The sequence below is a fragment of the Sinohyriopsis cumingii genome, chromosome 14 (genome assembly GCF_028554795.1).
Source record: "Sinohyriopsis cumingii isolate HCF-2022 chromosome 14, ASM2855479v2, whole genome shotgun sequence".
NCBI classification, from domain to species: domain Eukaryota; kingdom Metazoa; phylum Mollusca; class Bivalvia; order Unionida; family Unionidae; genus Sinohyriopsis; species Sinohyriopsis cumingii.
The window spans coordinates 49,841,261-49,854,107 of NC_142974.1; positions in this window are offsets into that span (position 1 = coordinate 49,841,261).

Consider the following 12,847-nt stretch of genomic DNA (forward strand, 5'->3'; position numbering starts at 1 on the left):
ATTGACGTGCCGTCACCGTGAACCATCGTAAGACTTCTTTGAGACTAGCTTCTAAGACACGGGCTCGTGTTTGTGGATCTTTTTCTCGACTGATGCCATACAAGGCACGAATCAATTTGACGGGAAGATGCGACTGAAGGGACGTCATGTTCACACTGTGTGAGACAGACGAAAAAGGGTCTGAGGTTTTTATAGATTTTTTGATGGGGAGTGAAATGAAGTCGAGGACGGAGACGTGTACAGGACAGGCCCTCCGTCTTGGCACCAGTGGTGAAACAAGTGGGTACGAAATCGCAAATCCTCGGGGGTCGTAGGTTTCAAATCGACGAGTAAATAGGCGTGTGGCGTTTGAGTGGCATCGTCGTACGCCTGAGTCAGCCAAGGCGTTCCTAACTGTTTGGCTAAGACTTGCACTTGCGATTTATCTCGAGGGCTTTTAAACAAGACCACGTAATGCGCATTGAGACTGATGGTGCGATGGGCTTTACTTTGTTGAAACAAATTTTGGGTGATGTAAATGACACTGGCATTACGGTGATGCCCTTTGCGCGTGAACCACAATTTAATTTCTTCTTCGTCTTCTCCTAACATGTCGTCGAAAATGACCAAATGGGTTTGACGGGAGTCAGAGACGATGCCGTCGTCTTCTTTAGGAATGCCTTCCACAAACACGATGGAATCGCCTTGACTTTCTCGCAAGAGGCTGTACGCCGATTGCCACTCTTTGTAACACCACACGATCCGTTGAGGTGGCCGATCGATCAAATGATGTTTATGTTCGATCAAACGTTTGACGAATTCGGTTTTGCCTGAACCGCTAGGTCCAGCAATGAGCATGTTAAAGGGATGGCGAAGATACAAAGCCTCCCAACTGGCACGATCTAAGTGTTCGTCGATGACTTTGACAGTAGAGGAAGAGGGAGCAGAGACAGCAGAGGTAGCCATGGTGTGAGAAATGTCACTTGTGACACGAAAACGAACAAGACAAGAGTTTATATACTTTTTCAGAACACGTTTATTGAATGTTTTTTTATCAAACATGAATACGAAAGACAAAAATACATAAAAGCCAAAGGCTTAAGTACAAGGATAAAAGGCACATGATAACGATGAACGTGGAATAAACACAAGTGTCTGTACAACAATCACATCTTTTGGGTAATGTTCTAACCAGTTCAACAGGGGGTAAGGTCACACAAGTGTCCTCCCGAAAGGGTCTTTCAGGTCTGTCCACGACAGTCCTGTCCTGGGTGACGGGTTCTTCTGACACCGTCACTAACACGGGTTGAAAAGTAACTTTTTTCCTTGAACAACTCTCGTGCATACTGGGCCACTTCTTGGGTCCAAGCCTCAAAATCCCATTCTTTCCAGGCACGGACATCTGTCCAATGGGGATGTAAGTCACAAGCTACACACACATCGTCATACACGTCTTGGGTAGCTAAAAGTTGACGAATCTTTTTTTCCCGTAGAGGTCGAGAAGTATCCAGATGAAAACGCAAGGCTTTGAGCAAAAGGAGTTTTTCGTGACCATTTAAGGCCATGGAGGTGGTAAGTACTGATCGTAAAGAGTCCACAAAGAATCGGCTGGTAAACGAAATCCCAAAAACCAAGTCACTAAGACACACACCACTTGTCGTCCCAAATTGAATGGATACAGTTCTTGTAATAATCGATGGTAATGATCCACGGTTTCAATATGGTCATTGAGTTCCTTCCACGGAATCTGTTGGATGACATGTGACATAAGTCGTGGCATGGCAGCCTGTTTTTATAGTCTCTTTGTTTCGGAAACAATACACGTACTTTCTAGCCAGAGATCTTCGTTCTCCAGTAGGGAATCTAAATCTTGCATACTGTAACCGAAACTTCAGAGTTCGTTTAGAAGTTTCCTCTTCCTCTAAGTAGATTCCACGTAAAATATGTTGATAATCCTTTAACTTGTCTTCCTCAATGTATTGCTGTAGGTGAATCTCGAAGTAACCAAAATAATGAACATTTCGATCATTCACTAACTCAAAGTGTTGAACAAGGTCTGACCACTGAAACAATTTCTGACGAATCAGTTCTCTTATACCATTCAGGTACCAGTGGTTAAAGATCTGGTGACGTAACGGATGCAATTGTTCTTTACGTTTGACTTGTATTTTCACCAGCTCTCGGTAAATGCGTTCTCTCAACTCCACAGGCAAAGCACGAATGTTCTCTAGCAAAGTATCCATGAATAGGTCATACTAAATCCTCTTTGGTCTGACACAATAAATGTACTCTTTGCACAAACATGGTTTCACTTCAGTGTCAAATTTAAATCGTTGAGTCACTAATCTACACATTACAATTCGTTCAGAAGTTTCCTCTTTCACTAAGTTGACATTGTGTTCAAGATGTTGGTAATTCGTTAACTCTTCCTCTGGAATTCGATGCAGTACGTTTACAATGATGTAGGTAGAATCGTCCATACCAAACCAATCCTTTTTAAAACTAGAGGATCGTTGATCAATGTCTGTCCGATGGAACACTTTCAATTGAATCAATCCTTGTATAGCCTTCAGGTACCAGTGGTTCAAACACCGGTGACGTAACGGATGCAATTGTTCTTTACGTTTCACTTGTATTTTGACCAGCTCTCGGTAAATGCGTTCTCTCAACTCCACAGGCAAAGCACGAATGTTCTCTTGTAAAGTATCCATGAACAGATTATTATGGTAAGAAGTTACTTCAATGTCTCGGTCCCACTAAGGGTAAGTAATGACAATTCGGTGACCATCGAGCATGTTCTACGTAGGCCGAATCTTGCGGTTCCCAGTGGTGAAGTGTCACATCGCAACTGAAGCACCTGACTTTATCTCCTTCGCCCAAGTAGAAAAATCCGGCTCTGGCTAATTCTTCGGGGGTCGGTCCTCCCAGATACTTAGGCCATTTTCCTTTGAACGATTGAAGACGATTTTCAAAGTCGCAGTATTCCGACAAACGCACAGGAAACGAATATTCGTTTTTCACAGGTTCGTTTCGATGAGGGTTGAGTGACATGGGTAGGAGTTTGCTCAAGGCTGGATGACATCCGTAGGGGGGTAGACGTGAAGGTGAACATTCCCCTTTAAAACGAAACCCAGTAAAATGTCCAAGAGGACGAGCGGCATCACTTTCGCATCCGACAGGTTTGACACGCACAGCATCACTTTCCATGATAGGGGTAGGGGCACTAAAGTTCCCATGATGCTTTACGGCATCGCTCAGGTCACAACGTACAGCATCGTATCCATCGCAAGGCTCACAATCGCACTCGTCTGCAAACTCCGTTACGCAATTACAATGGTAACCACATGGACAATCGCAGTTTCCTTCCGGACATTTTCCGTCGCAATGCCTGGGTCTTATCCATCCAGTATTAGTCACACTAGAGGAAGATACAACTTTTTTACAATCCCCAAACTGGAACGATGTCTCTTTCAAAGTATTCATCTTGTTCGCTCGGTCTTGGTAGTCCCAATGAACTATCGATCTTGCCTAGGGTTCCTTTTTATATACAGACCAATACCGACGTGACCGTACGGTAAGGTGAAATGATTGGGAAGTCGAACTCGCTTCTGGTACACGATTTGATAAACTTTTTCCAAAGGTCGACTGACGATGTGGTGAGTGGGTAAACGTACAATCTTGTTCGGTTGGTAAGTGGTCACTTTAAAGTTTCCATCCTCTTCCGATTGCAAGGCTTCTTTCAATACCTCAAAGTTGACCACACGACTGGTACGATGATTCAGAGTCAGTCCTTTCACTTTGCACGTCGTGTGCACTTCTCCTTGTTTGTCCCGGTATTCGTAGCCGTAATTTTTGGGACCGCCACTGACGAAACTTAGAATCTTGTCGTCGGGATGCTCGTCTGTCCAGGCTCCTAAACGGTCTCCTTCGATGTCAGGGTGATGTTGAATCGGGTGATGGATGTAAATGCAACTGTCCGTGTCAAAGTACAGGACGCGTTCTTCTAACAGTTCTAAAGCTTCGTACAATTTTAAGCGAGCATGGGCTGTCACGTAAGCCGCAATGATGACATTTCCAAAGGGGTCGTCTTGTACAAAGTCCAGATCTTCTTCGTAATTGACTAAGATCAAATCCTCGCGAACGACGTCCACGTGTTTCATGAATTTGGTTTTGTCGTGAATCATCTGAAAGTAGCGGGAAGGTTCTGTCAAATATTCCGTCTTGGGTAAACACGGGCGTTGTGCCATTTTACCCCACAAGCAATTTAACTTCACTTTGGCAAACGATCGCCTGCCTTCGTTTTTCTCGATGTGGTCTAAAGTGATGCCTTCTTGTTCGTAGTATTTCTCTTTGAATTGTATTTGGTCTTCGGGAATGTGACACCAGGAAGGATAGCCGCTGGCTTCTTGCTTCAGTTTCAAAAAGGCATCCACGTAGTCGGCGAAAATGCTTTTCTGAGTAGGGTCACCCTTGTGGTATTGTTGTGTCTTGGGAAAGTGGCAAATTTCGTACACTTCTAACAGTTGGTATCCCATGTCCATAGCTTTGAACAATTCTACGCTGACCCAGGTTCCCGTCAAGGCCCGTTCTTCCTGGCTGTGATGACAAGGCTGGTCTTGGTTGCACGTTTCGGCACAAGTACGGCACAAAGGAAACATCAGTTTGCCTTGACAATGGTGAGGTAAGACGGGATGGTATAGGTTCGTGGGAGGCAAAACTTTACACTTGATCAAGCCTTCGTATTGTCGAATGTTGACCAGGTCGATGTGTTCCGTGAACAATTGCGGGTGCCCTACAGGAAAGCGACAATATTTGCACACGTAGGGATACAGCGAACACACGTCCAAGTATTTGATTTCTTCTCCGTTCTCTTCGTCGGCTTGGTACAGCAAACAGGTGGCATTGGTCCTTCCTCCGTACAAACTATCCCTCGGGTTCAGCGGGTCCATGAACTGGTAACTTTCCACGAGGCGTTTAAACTCGGGATCGGTTTTCATACGGTGATCGTACTCGTGTTCCCACATTTCCACCACTTGGTATCCTTGCTGTTCTAACTTTAGGCGTCGCTGACAAGTGTCCTGGTACAAGTCTTCCATGGTTCGTTGCAAAAACTGATTTTTAGTGCCACGGTCAGGATAACAAACGGGACATCCGTGAAATAAGCAACCGTTAAACTCGTACACGATCTTGGGGTTTTCTAAGTCCCAGCCATCGACCGAATACGTTCCGATGGTCTTTTCGCCCCCTCCGTTGCGGGCATGCTGAATCCACTTGTCTTCCTTGTCGCACAAGTAATGTAACCAACGTAGGGCTTTGACCGAGTATTGACGCTTGACATAGTGGGTCGTTTGAGGACTGATGACAGCCACGGTGTTTTCAGGCATGAATCGTTGTCGATACACTAAGGAACACGCTTTGGCAATGGTGCAAGCTTCTTTCAAAGGATCGACCCCTCCGTGTTCCATGAACAGTTCTCGAAATTTTCCACAGCAACGCCGTAAAATGTCCACGTCGGAACGACAATACTTTAGCATTTCTTCCTGAAAGTCGAAAGGGTCCGAGGCGTGAGCCTGGTACCAAGCGTAGAAAGCTTCTCGTTGTTCGGTACGCATGTTGTCGGGGTCGTAATAGTGAGCCTCAGGTAAATGGGGTAGAACGGCGTGTTGATTGGCTTCCGTATTGAAAAAGTGTGGAAAGTACCCTTTAGCCATTTCTGTCATTCCAAACGTTTTAGGCATTCGACTCAAAGGCATGGCCAAATAGCTCATCGAATCTTTAAACTGTACTTGTCCCACTTGCATGAAAATGATTTTGGCTCCGTTCAAAGTCACTTTAGGACGTTCGGTGCCATGTTCCGTATAGTATCTGAGAAGAAACTGTCCATCGTATCCGGAGAAATTGTGAGCCATCACCGTGGCATGACGATGACAATCTCCGTAAAGTCCGATGTCCTCTTGGCTCCACGTCTTGTCGATGGGGTCTAAGACCCATTGGGCAAAATCGGCTAACGTGTTTGGCCCCCGAAAGATTTTTTCACGCCCTCCAGGAATCTTGCTGCAGTGAGGACAATGACTGAAGATAGGTTCTTGAATGCACTTCTCGCACGCTCGATGAGCCACGCAGAAATTAGGAATGTGAATGCCAGTCTCTTGCATGCATTCAAAATCGAAAAAGATGAAATTGCCTTTCTTCTTGTGACCATCCTCTTTCTCTGGTGGGGGTTGGTATTTTTGCACGTAGCATTGGTGTTCCAAGTCCACGATGTGGTGACAAATGTGACATTTTTTCTTTCCTCGACATACGTGTGCCTTGGTACTATTGATACGTATGACTTGTTCACACGTAGGGCACAATCTCAGGAGTTGACAAGCACATTTTTTCTGTGAACCTTGCGTTTTCAGATGTTGTTGGTAACAGGTAGGGCTGACAAACGTGCGCAGACAAGTTGAACAAAGCACTGGTTCTTCGCTCAGACAGGGTGAAGAGGCCAAACATCCTGAGCATTTCGATTCACAATGCTTGTGTTGCTCTCGATTATTATAACCATGGTCACATTTCTCACAGTAATAACCGTATCCCAGGAATCCGGTGATACTGGTAATGGTATCGAAATGGTCATCGTGATGATAAACGTGAATGTATTTTCCGTCCTTAAAATCTTGCCCTCGAAACAACAGAGACCCGCGCACTTCTTGAGGGTGCACTTTCAAAGTGTATCGTGGAGCTAGGGCATCTTGCAATTTTTGCATCTCAGGAATGCCACAGGGTGTGTCTTTGGACATGCCAGCTTGTCGTAACAGCAGTTCTGCTTCACTTCGTTGTTTGGCTCGGTCCGATTGTCGAATGTTCTCCCAGTCTCTTTTCCATTCTGCCGTGTCGTTCTTGTTGACATAGGTTCGTCCCACCACGATGGCACGGGCTAAACACATCTGGTCATGAGGATTGTAAATTTGGACAAGGCTACGCTTAATGCTGCGAAGGTCGTTCACCAATAACATCTTTTTGCGTCCGGTCCCTTGAGGAGGAGAGACGTGGGTCATGTCCAATGTGGCTTTTCCATCGGTGATGTCAAACTGGTCATTAGATTGTTGCACGTGCTGAATCTTGTCCATGACTTTGGAAGCGGTCAATTCTGCAGGGGTGCTAAACTCGATCCAAACAGGGGATTTCAAACCGTCGTGTTGTGTGGAAAGTCTCAAGCGATCGTCTTCTTTGGGTTGATATTGTCGCTTGAGTGCGGTGAGCAGAGAATCCCACACCCCAGTGATAAACCCTTCTGCTTTCTCTAACGGTACTTCAGCCTTGAAATCTTTAAACTTCACTGTGTATTTGTAAGCCGTGGTTCTAAATTTTCTAGAGGAGCGCTTTTCCGTCTCTCGAATGGAATAGTAATTTTCAGGGTTGACTAAGGGTGGTGAACTTGGTTTAGAGGGTTCTGATTCTGGTTCACTCATGTCCTCTTCAAAATCACTGGCATGAATTTGTGCCAAGATTTCAGCCCTGGTACGAGGCGATAGATCACGTTTCTGCCTCTTACTTTCTTCTTCTTTCTTCTCAAATGAATTGGATCGTTTCATCTTGAGTGAAAAACGTCAAATGACTCAAGTTCAAACACCATGAGCTACTTTATAGTCATAGCAGACCAGCGTATATAAAAGGGTGTGTGTCTTGTCCTTTCACTATTCATTTCACTCTCAAGCCGAGCACAACGATGGAAGAGACTAACCAGATGGAACGTTTCGTCAGAGCTTTGCGAGGGGTCATTAGAAAATTCTCTTCAGACCAGCCTACGGACTACTCTCCTTCCTTTAGAGATAAAAGTCAAGATACTTGCTATATCTGTCAGAAGAAAGGGCATTGGTCTTCAGAGTGTCCAGACCGTCAAAAAAGAACAAAAACAGGGGCTAAAAAAGACAAAAGTCAAGATACCTGTTATTATTGTAAAGAAAAAGGACATTGGTCTCCAGATTGCCCAAAAAAGAAACAAGAGGAATCAGAAGAAAAGAGGAATTCTTCAGAAGAAGAGAGGGATTCTTCAGAGGAAGAGAGGGATTCTTCTGAGGAAGAAAGAAGACAGGTGAAGAAAAAGAAACAGGAGAAAAAAAGAAAAAGGGAAGAAAGCGAGGAGGAAGAAGAAGAGGAAAAGAGTGTGACGGTGAAGAAATTAAAAAAACAGAGAGACTAAACAAGGAGAAAAGAAGAAATCAGTGAACTTTTTATTAAAGTGTTGTGTTGTGAATTGTGAATTGGATTGTAAAAAATGGAGAAAAGAATAAATTAATGATATAAGGTAAGTGTCTTTGAGTTTTGATTTTAAAATAAGAAGCTACACTCACGCACTCATACACATACACGTACTATAAGGGTAAAAATGGGTGGGGTTTATTTCTGAGTTATTGGCAAATTGAAATTGTATTTCTTTTCGAGAAATGTGGGTGGCCCTGAAAAGGGCCTTTTTTCTTTATGGTGCAGGGGTGAGTTTAAGCAATCAATTTTAACTGCCTTAAGCCTTTGCCACGGCCAAGGCCTACTTCTGGACTGCGTACTGTTGATGATGATTGAGTTGAAATCACTAAGGGTGGTACGGTAGGCTTAGTCACAGGGTTGACGTGTTTAGCTCGGGAAGGTCGTATTCTCTTCGGTCGTGATAAAGAAGTCTGATACATTTGTTTCAGACTTCTTAACTCCGCTAAAATGTCCAACAGTACCGTGAGCGTTTGATTTTCACCCTCTTGTTTCTTTGCTGCTACTTCTTCTTCTTGCTGTTGCTGTTGTTTTTTTCTTACCTCTTCTTCTTGTTGCTGTTGCTGTAAGAGAAAAGCCTGTTCCGCTTCCTTTTGTCGTTGTATAAATTTCTCCAATTCTTCTTTCTGTCTCTGTCTAAAATTCTCCACTTGCGGTAATGAAGAAGGTAACGCAGGTTCCGGAACAAATTCTTGCGAAGAGAGAAAATCCACAAAATCCCAATTCACCTCTTCTGAAAGTAAGTCCGGGTTCCCTTGGGCAGTCTCCGCTGCTGGTGCACCCCATTGGATCGTTTTCTGAGTTTCCGTCATGTTGAATCACTGTCACATAGATTGACTGCACACAAGCGGTAGCGAATCTATATAGACTACGTGACGTCACAGACTGCTCTCTTCGGATTAGATGCGGGCTGACTGAATTCTGTAACGCGTGTTCGGATTGGTGAATGAACTCAATCCGTTTCAATCCTTTCTGTCCCTATAAATAAGCGCAGTTCACTGCATTGATTCACCTATTGTAGGAGCCTCAACATGTGGACCGACGTTGAATCTTCAACCCTTGTGTCAACAATGATGTTCAGGACGGACATGCTCATGTATGTCCGATCCAAGTGGACCGTTGTCCACAGGACCAGCAGCAGCCTGTGGATAAGAAGAGTCTATATAGAGAGACAAGGTTGCCTCAAGAGGACTCTGATGTATGACCCTGCTGTAAGACGAAGTTTGAGGACAAGAAGATGTCGCAAATGCCCTTTATGTTAAGGGCATATTAACATAAACCAAAGGCCCTTTTCAGGGCCAGCCATATTTCTCGAAAAGAGATAGTCTTTGAATTGCCTACCCCTTTTTTATTTTATTTTTTATTTTTTTTTAAAAAAAAAATAGAGACCCTCCCTGTTTCAATTTTACATAGACCCTATACAGTCCCAAGGGTTTATGTCCATGTTAAATTTACATAGACCCTATATTGTCCCAGGGTTTTTGGCCATGTTAATTCCCATAGACCCTATATGTTCCCACGATTTTTCTCCATGTTAAATTTACATAGACCCTATATGTTCCCAAGGGTGTTTGTAATGATAAATCCCATAGACCCTATAAGATCCCCATTAACTACTAGCGCTCACAGTTACGGATCATTTCCATCTGACCTCTGTATGGGTTCGCGTGTCGCGGTCGGCCAATGTTGGCACGTGAGAAAGCTTCCAAGTAGCTTTCCTTGGGTCGGTGGTTTTCCAGGGACATTTTCTGGGTTTTTCCTCCACCATTTATACTATCCGCCATGTATATTATATCTTGTGTTGGGAACAATGGCGTTAAACACCATAACAATACACCGTATAACAATTTTGTTGTTGTTCCTGGGTAGTAAGTGTTATTTTCTAATTGCTTATGTCTCAAAAGTATGGAAAAGGGCTATTATTCCCCACATACTTTGCTTTGCGACCAGGACAGTTATATTGTTAAATTTACATATTTTCCGGAACTTTCCAGATAGATTCAAGGCTGAGTAAATTTGAAGTAACTTCTAGAACTTTCCGATAATATAAATAGTAGGATAAATATATGTGTTAAGCGCACCAGTTCAGTTTAGTTCCACCTGCCTAAATGGATACATATCTGCATTTTTCTGAGATGGCATCAAGAGGCTGCAAGCATCCGGCAAACGCCTTTTGCTATGTCTGTTGCCAGTTTATCAAGAGAAGAGAAAAATATTACTACGTGGAAGCATCTGCTAAGATGTGTGAGGCTTACAAGGCATATTTCATGCATGTCGGGTACCAAGACAAACCCTGCGAGCACTGCAAAAAGCTCTGGAAGGTATGATGGACAATTGTTGCTTGGAATTTTATGTTCTATTATTTGTTAATATTTTTAAAATTTTAAAAGTTTTTAATTTAAAAATGTTTTACGATTTTCAATGTTATTAAAAATATATCATAAACTAAAAATGGGGCAAGAATCTCTTGCACATTAGTCATGGGTGAAAATGTTTTATTTTTGTAGGATGGTACAGACGGGAAAGGAGACCAATGAAGTTCGCTATCCCAAGAATGTGGATGGAACCCACTGACCACTAAAGCAACTACTACTTCTGCATGTTGGATCCTTCTAAACGTCGGACTGGCAAGAATGTGCCTTCTATCACGTATCCGGTCCTTTCTTTATCCATCTCCCCGGTGATGGATGCCCTGGTGCCACACTGCCCTGAACTCCCCGTATCCACTCCTCCGGAGAGAGAGAGCAGCCGTCTTAAGAAGAATCAAGTTTGAGAGCGAGGCAGACGTTGTAGATCCAGATTACAATTTCAGAGGTAGAGCTGAGGAGAGAAACCCATACTGCCCAAACCAAAAAGAAAACTGAACGACTTGATCAGAGATATTGGTCTCAACAAGTTTAATGCCAAGCATTTGACGTCTAGGTTCAAGCATTGGAACTTGCTAGTTGACAGTGTGCAAGTCGCAGATTTTTCCAGATTCTTCTACCGTCAGAATGCGCTCTGTTACTATCACAACGTGAACAGTCTGTTCGATGCAATCGAAATCGCATGTAACCAGAATGATTGGCGGATCTTCATTGACAGCTCATCCATGAGCCTCAAAGCCATGCTGCTCCATAATGGGAACAAGTACCCGTCTCTTCCCCTGGCTCACTCAGAGCACATCAAAGAGGATTACAACTACCTCAAGACCTTGCAGGTCGCCTTGAAGTATGGTGAGTACGGATGGAAGGTCATCGGAGACTTCACAATGGTGGCATTTCTGATGGGTCTCCAAGGCGGTTTTACCAAGGTTCCCTGCTATCTTTGCCTTTGGGACAGCAGTAACACCAAGGCGCATTACCACAGACTGGACTGGCCACAGCGGACAGCGTTCTATGTGGGGAGAAACAACGTCAAGTCGGAGTAACTGGTGGACGCCCGGAAGGGTTGATGCCACCACTGCACATCAAATTGGGCCTTATGAACAATTTATCAGAGCTCTGTATATGGAATTAGCAGCCTTCAAGTACCTTGAAGACTTTTTCTTCCATAAGCTGTCTCAAGCAAAGGTCAAAGCCGGTGTCTTCGTCGGACCACAGATAAAGATGATCCTGGAGTGTAATGAATTCCCAAATAAGCTCACTAGTAAGGAGAACGTGGCTTGGAACAGCTTGGTCTAAGTGGTTCTGGGCTTCATTTGAAAAAACAATGCCGATAATATGTGGAGCTGGTTGAGACTGGTGAAGAACTACGGTACAATGGATTGCATTATGTCCCTCAAGGTCCATATCCTTGATGCTCCTCTTGATAAATTCAAGCCTACTCGGAGCAGAAATGCGAGCACCTCCACCAGGATATACTGGACTTTGAACGCCGCTACCAAGGAGAGTATAACGAGAACATGATGGGAGACTACATTTGGATGCTGATTCGTGAAAGTGATTTACAGTATAATCGTAAATTACTAAAAACTACTCACTTCTAAATCTTTTGTAGTCATTTTTGTATTACGTAAGTATAAATACGTGTTACTTTTTATTCATATGTTGGTTTTCTGACTTTATGTGAACGAAAAGACACAAATTCGTCCGTTTTCTCATTGGAAATATGTATATTTCAAAATATTACTGTCCTGGTCACTCTTTAGGCATAAGCAATTACGAAATAACACTTACTACCCAGGGAAAAAAAATTGTGTTACGTATGATATATCATTTTTCTAGCTACATATATATAGACGTAACATTTATATTTCTCTCATATGTGAAATGTTTTATTGAAAAGTCATGCTAAGGTAATAAATATTAATAAAATTGCTAGTAGTGGGTCAAATGGAGAAATGAGGGGGTAAGGTCAGTTTAAGATACAAATTCGGAATCAATACAATAAACTGTTGAAAGCATAACTATCGAAGATTTATCGAAACTGAACCTCACAGAGAGAATTCCGGGTCTGTCCCTCATTACTAAAACTACTGCTAATTATATTGATATTATTTTTGTTATTTGCTTTCTTGCTATCTACTGCTTTATTTTTTATTCAATTGTTTGACAGTCTATTCTGTTATAAAATGAATTCCCGCTCGAGTGGCCTAGTGGTTAGAGGTTCCAGCTCCATGGATGCAGCAAGTCGCGGGTTCGAA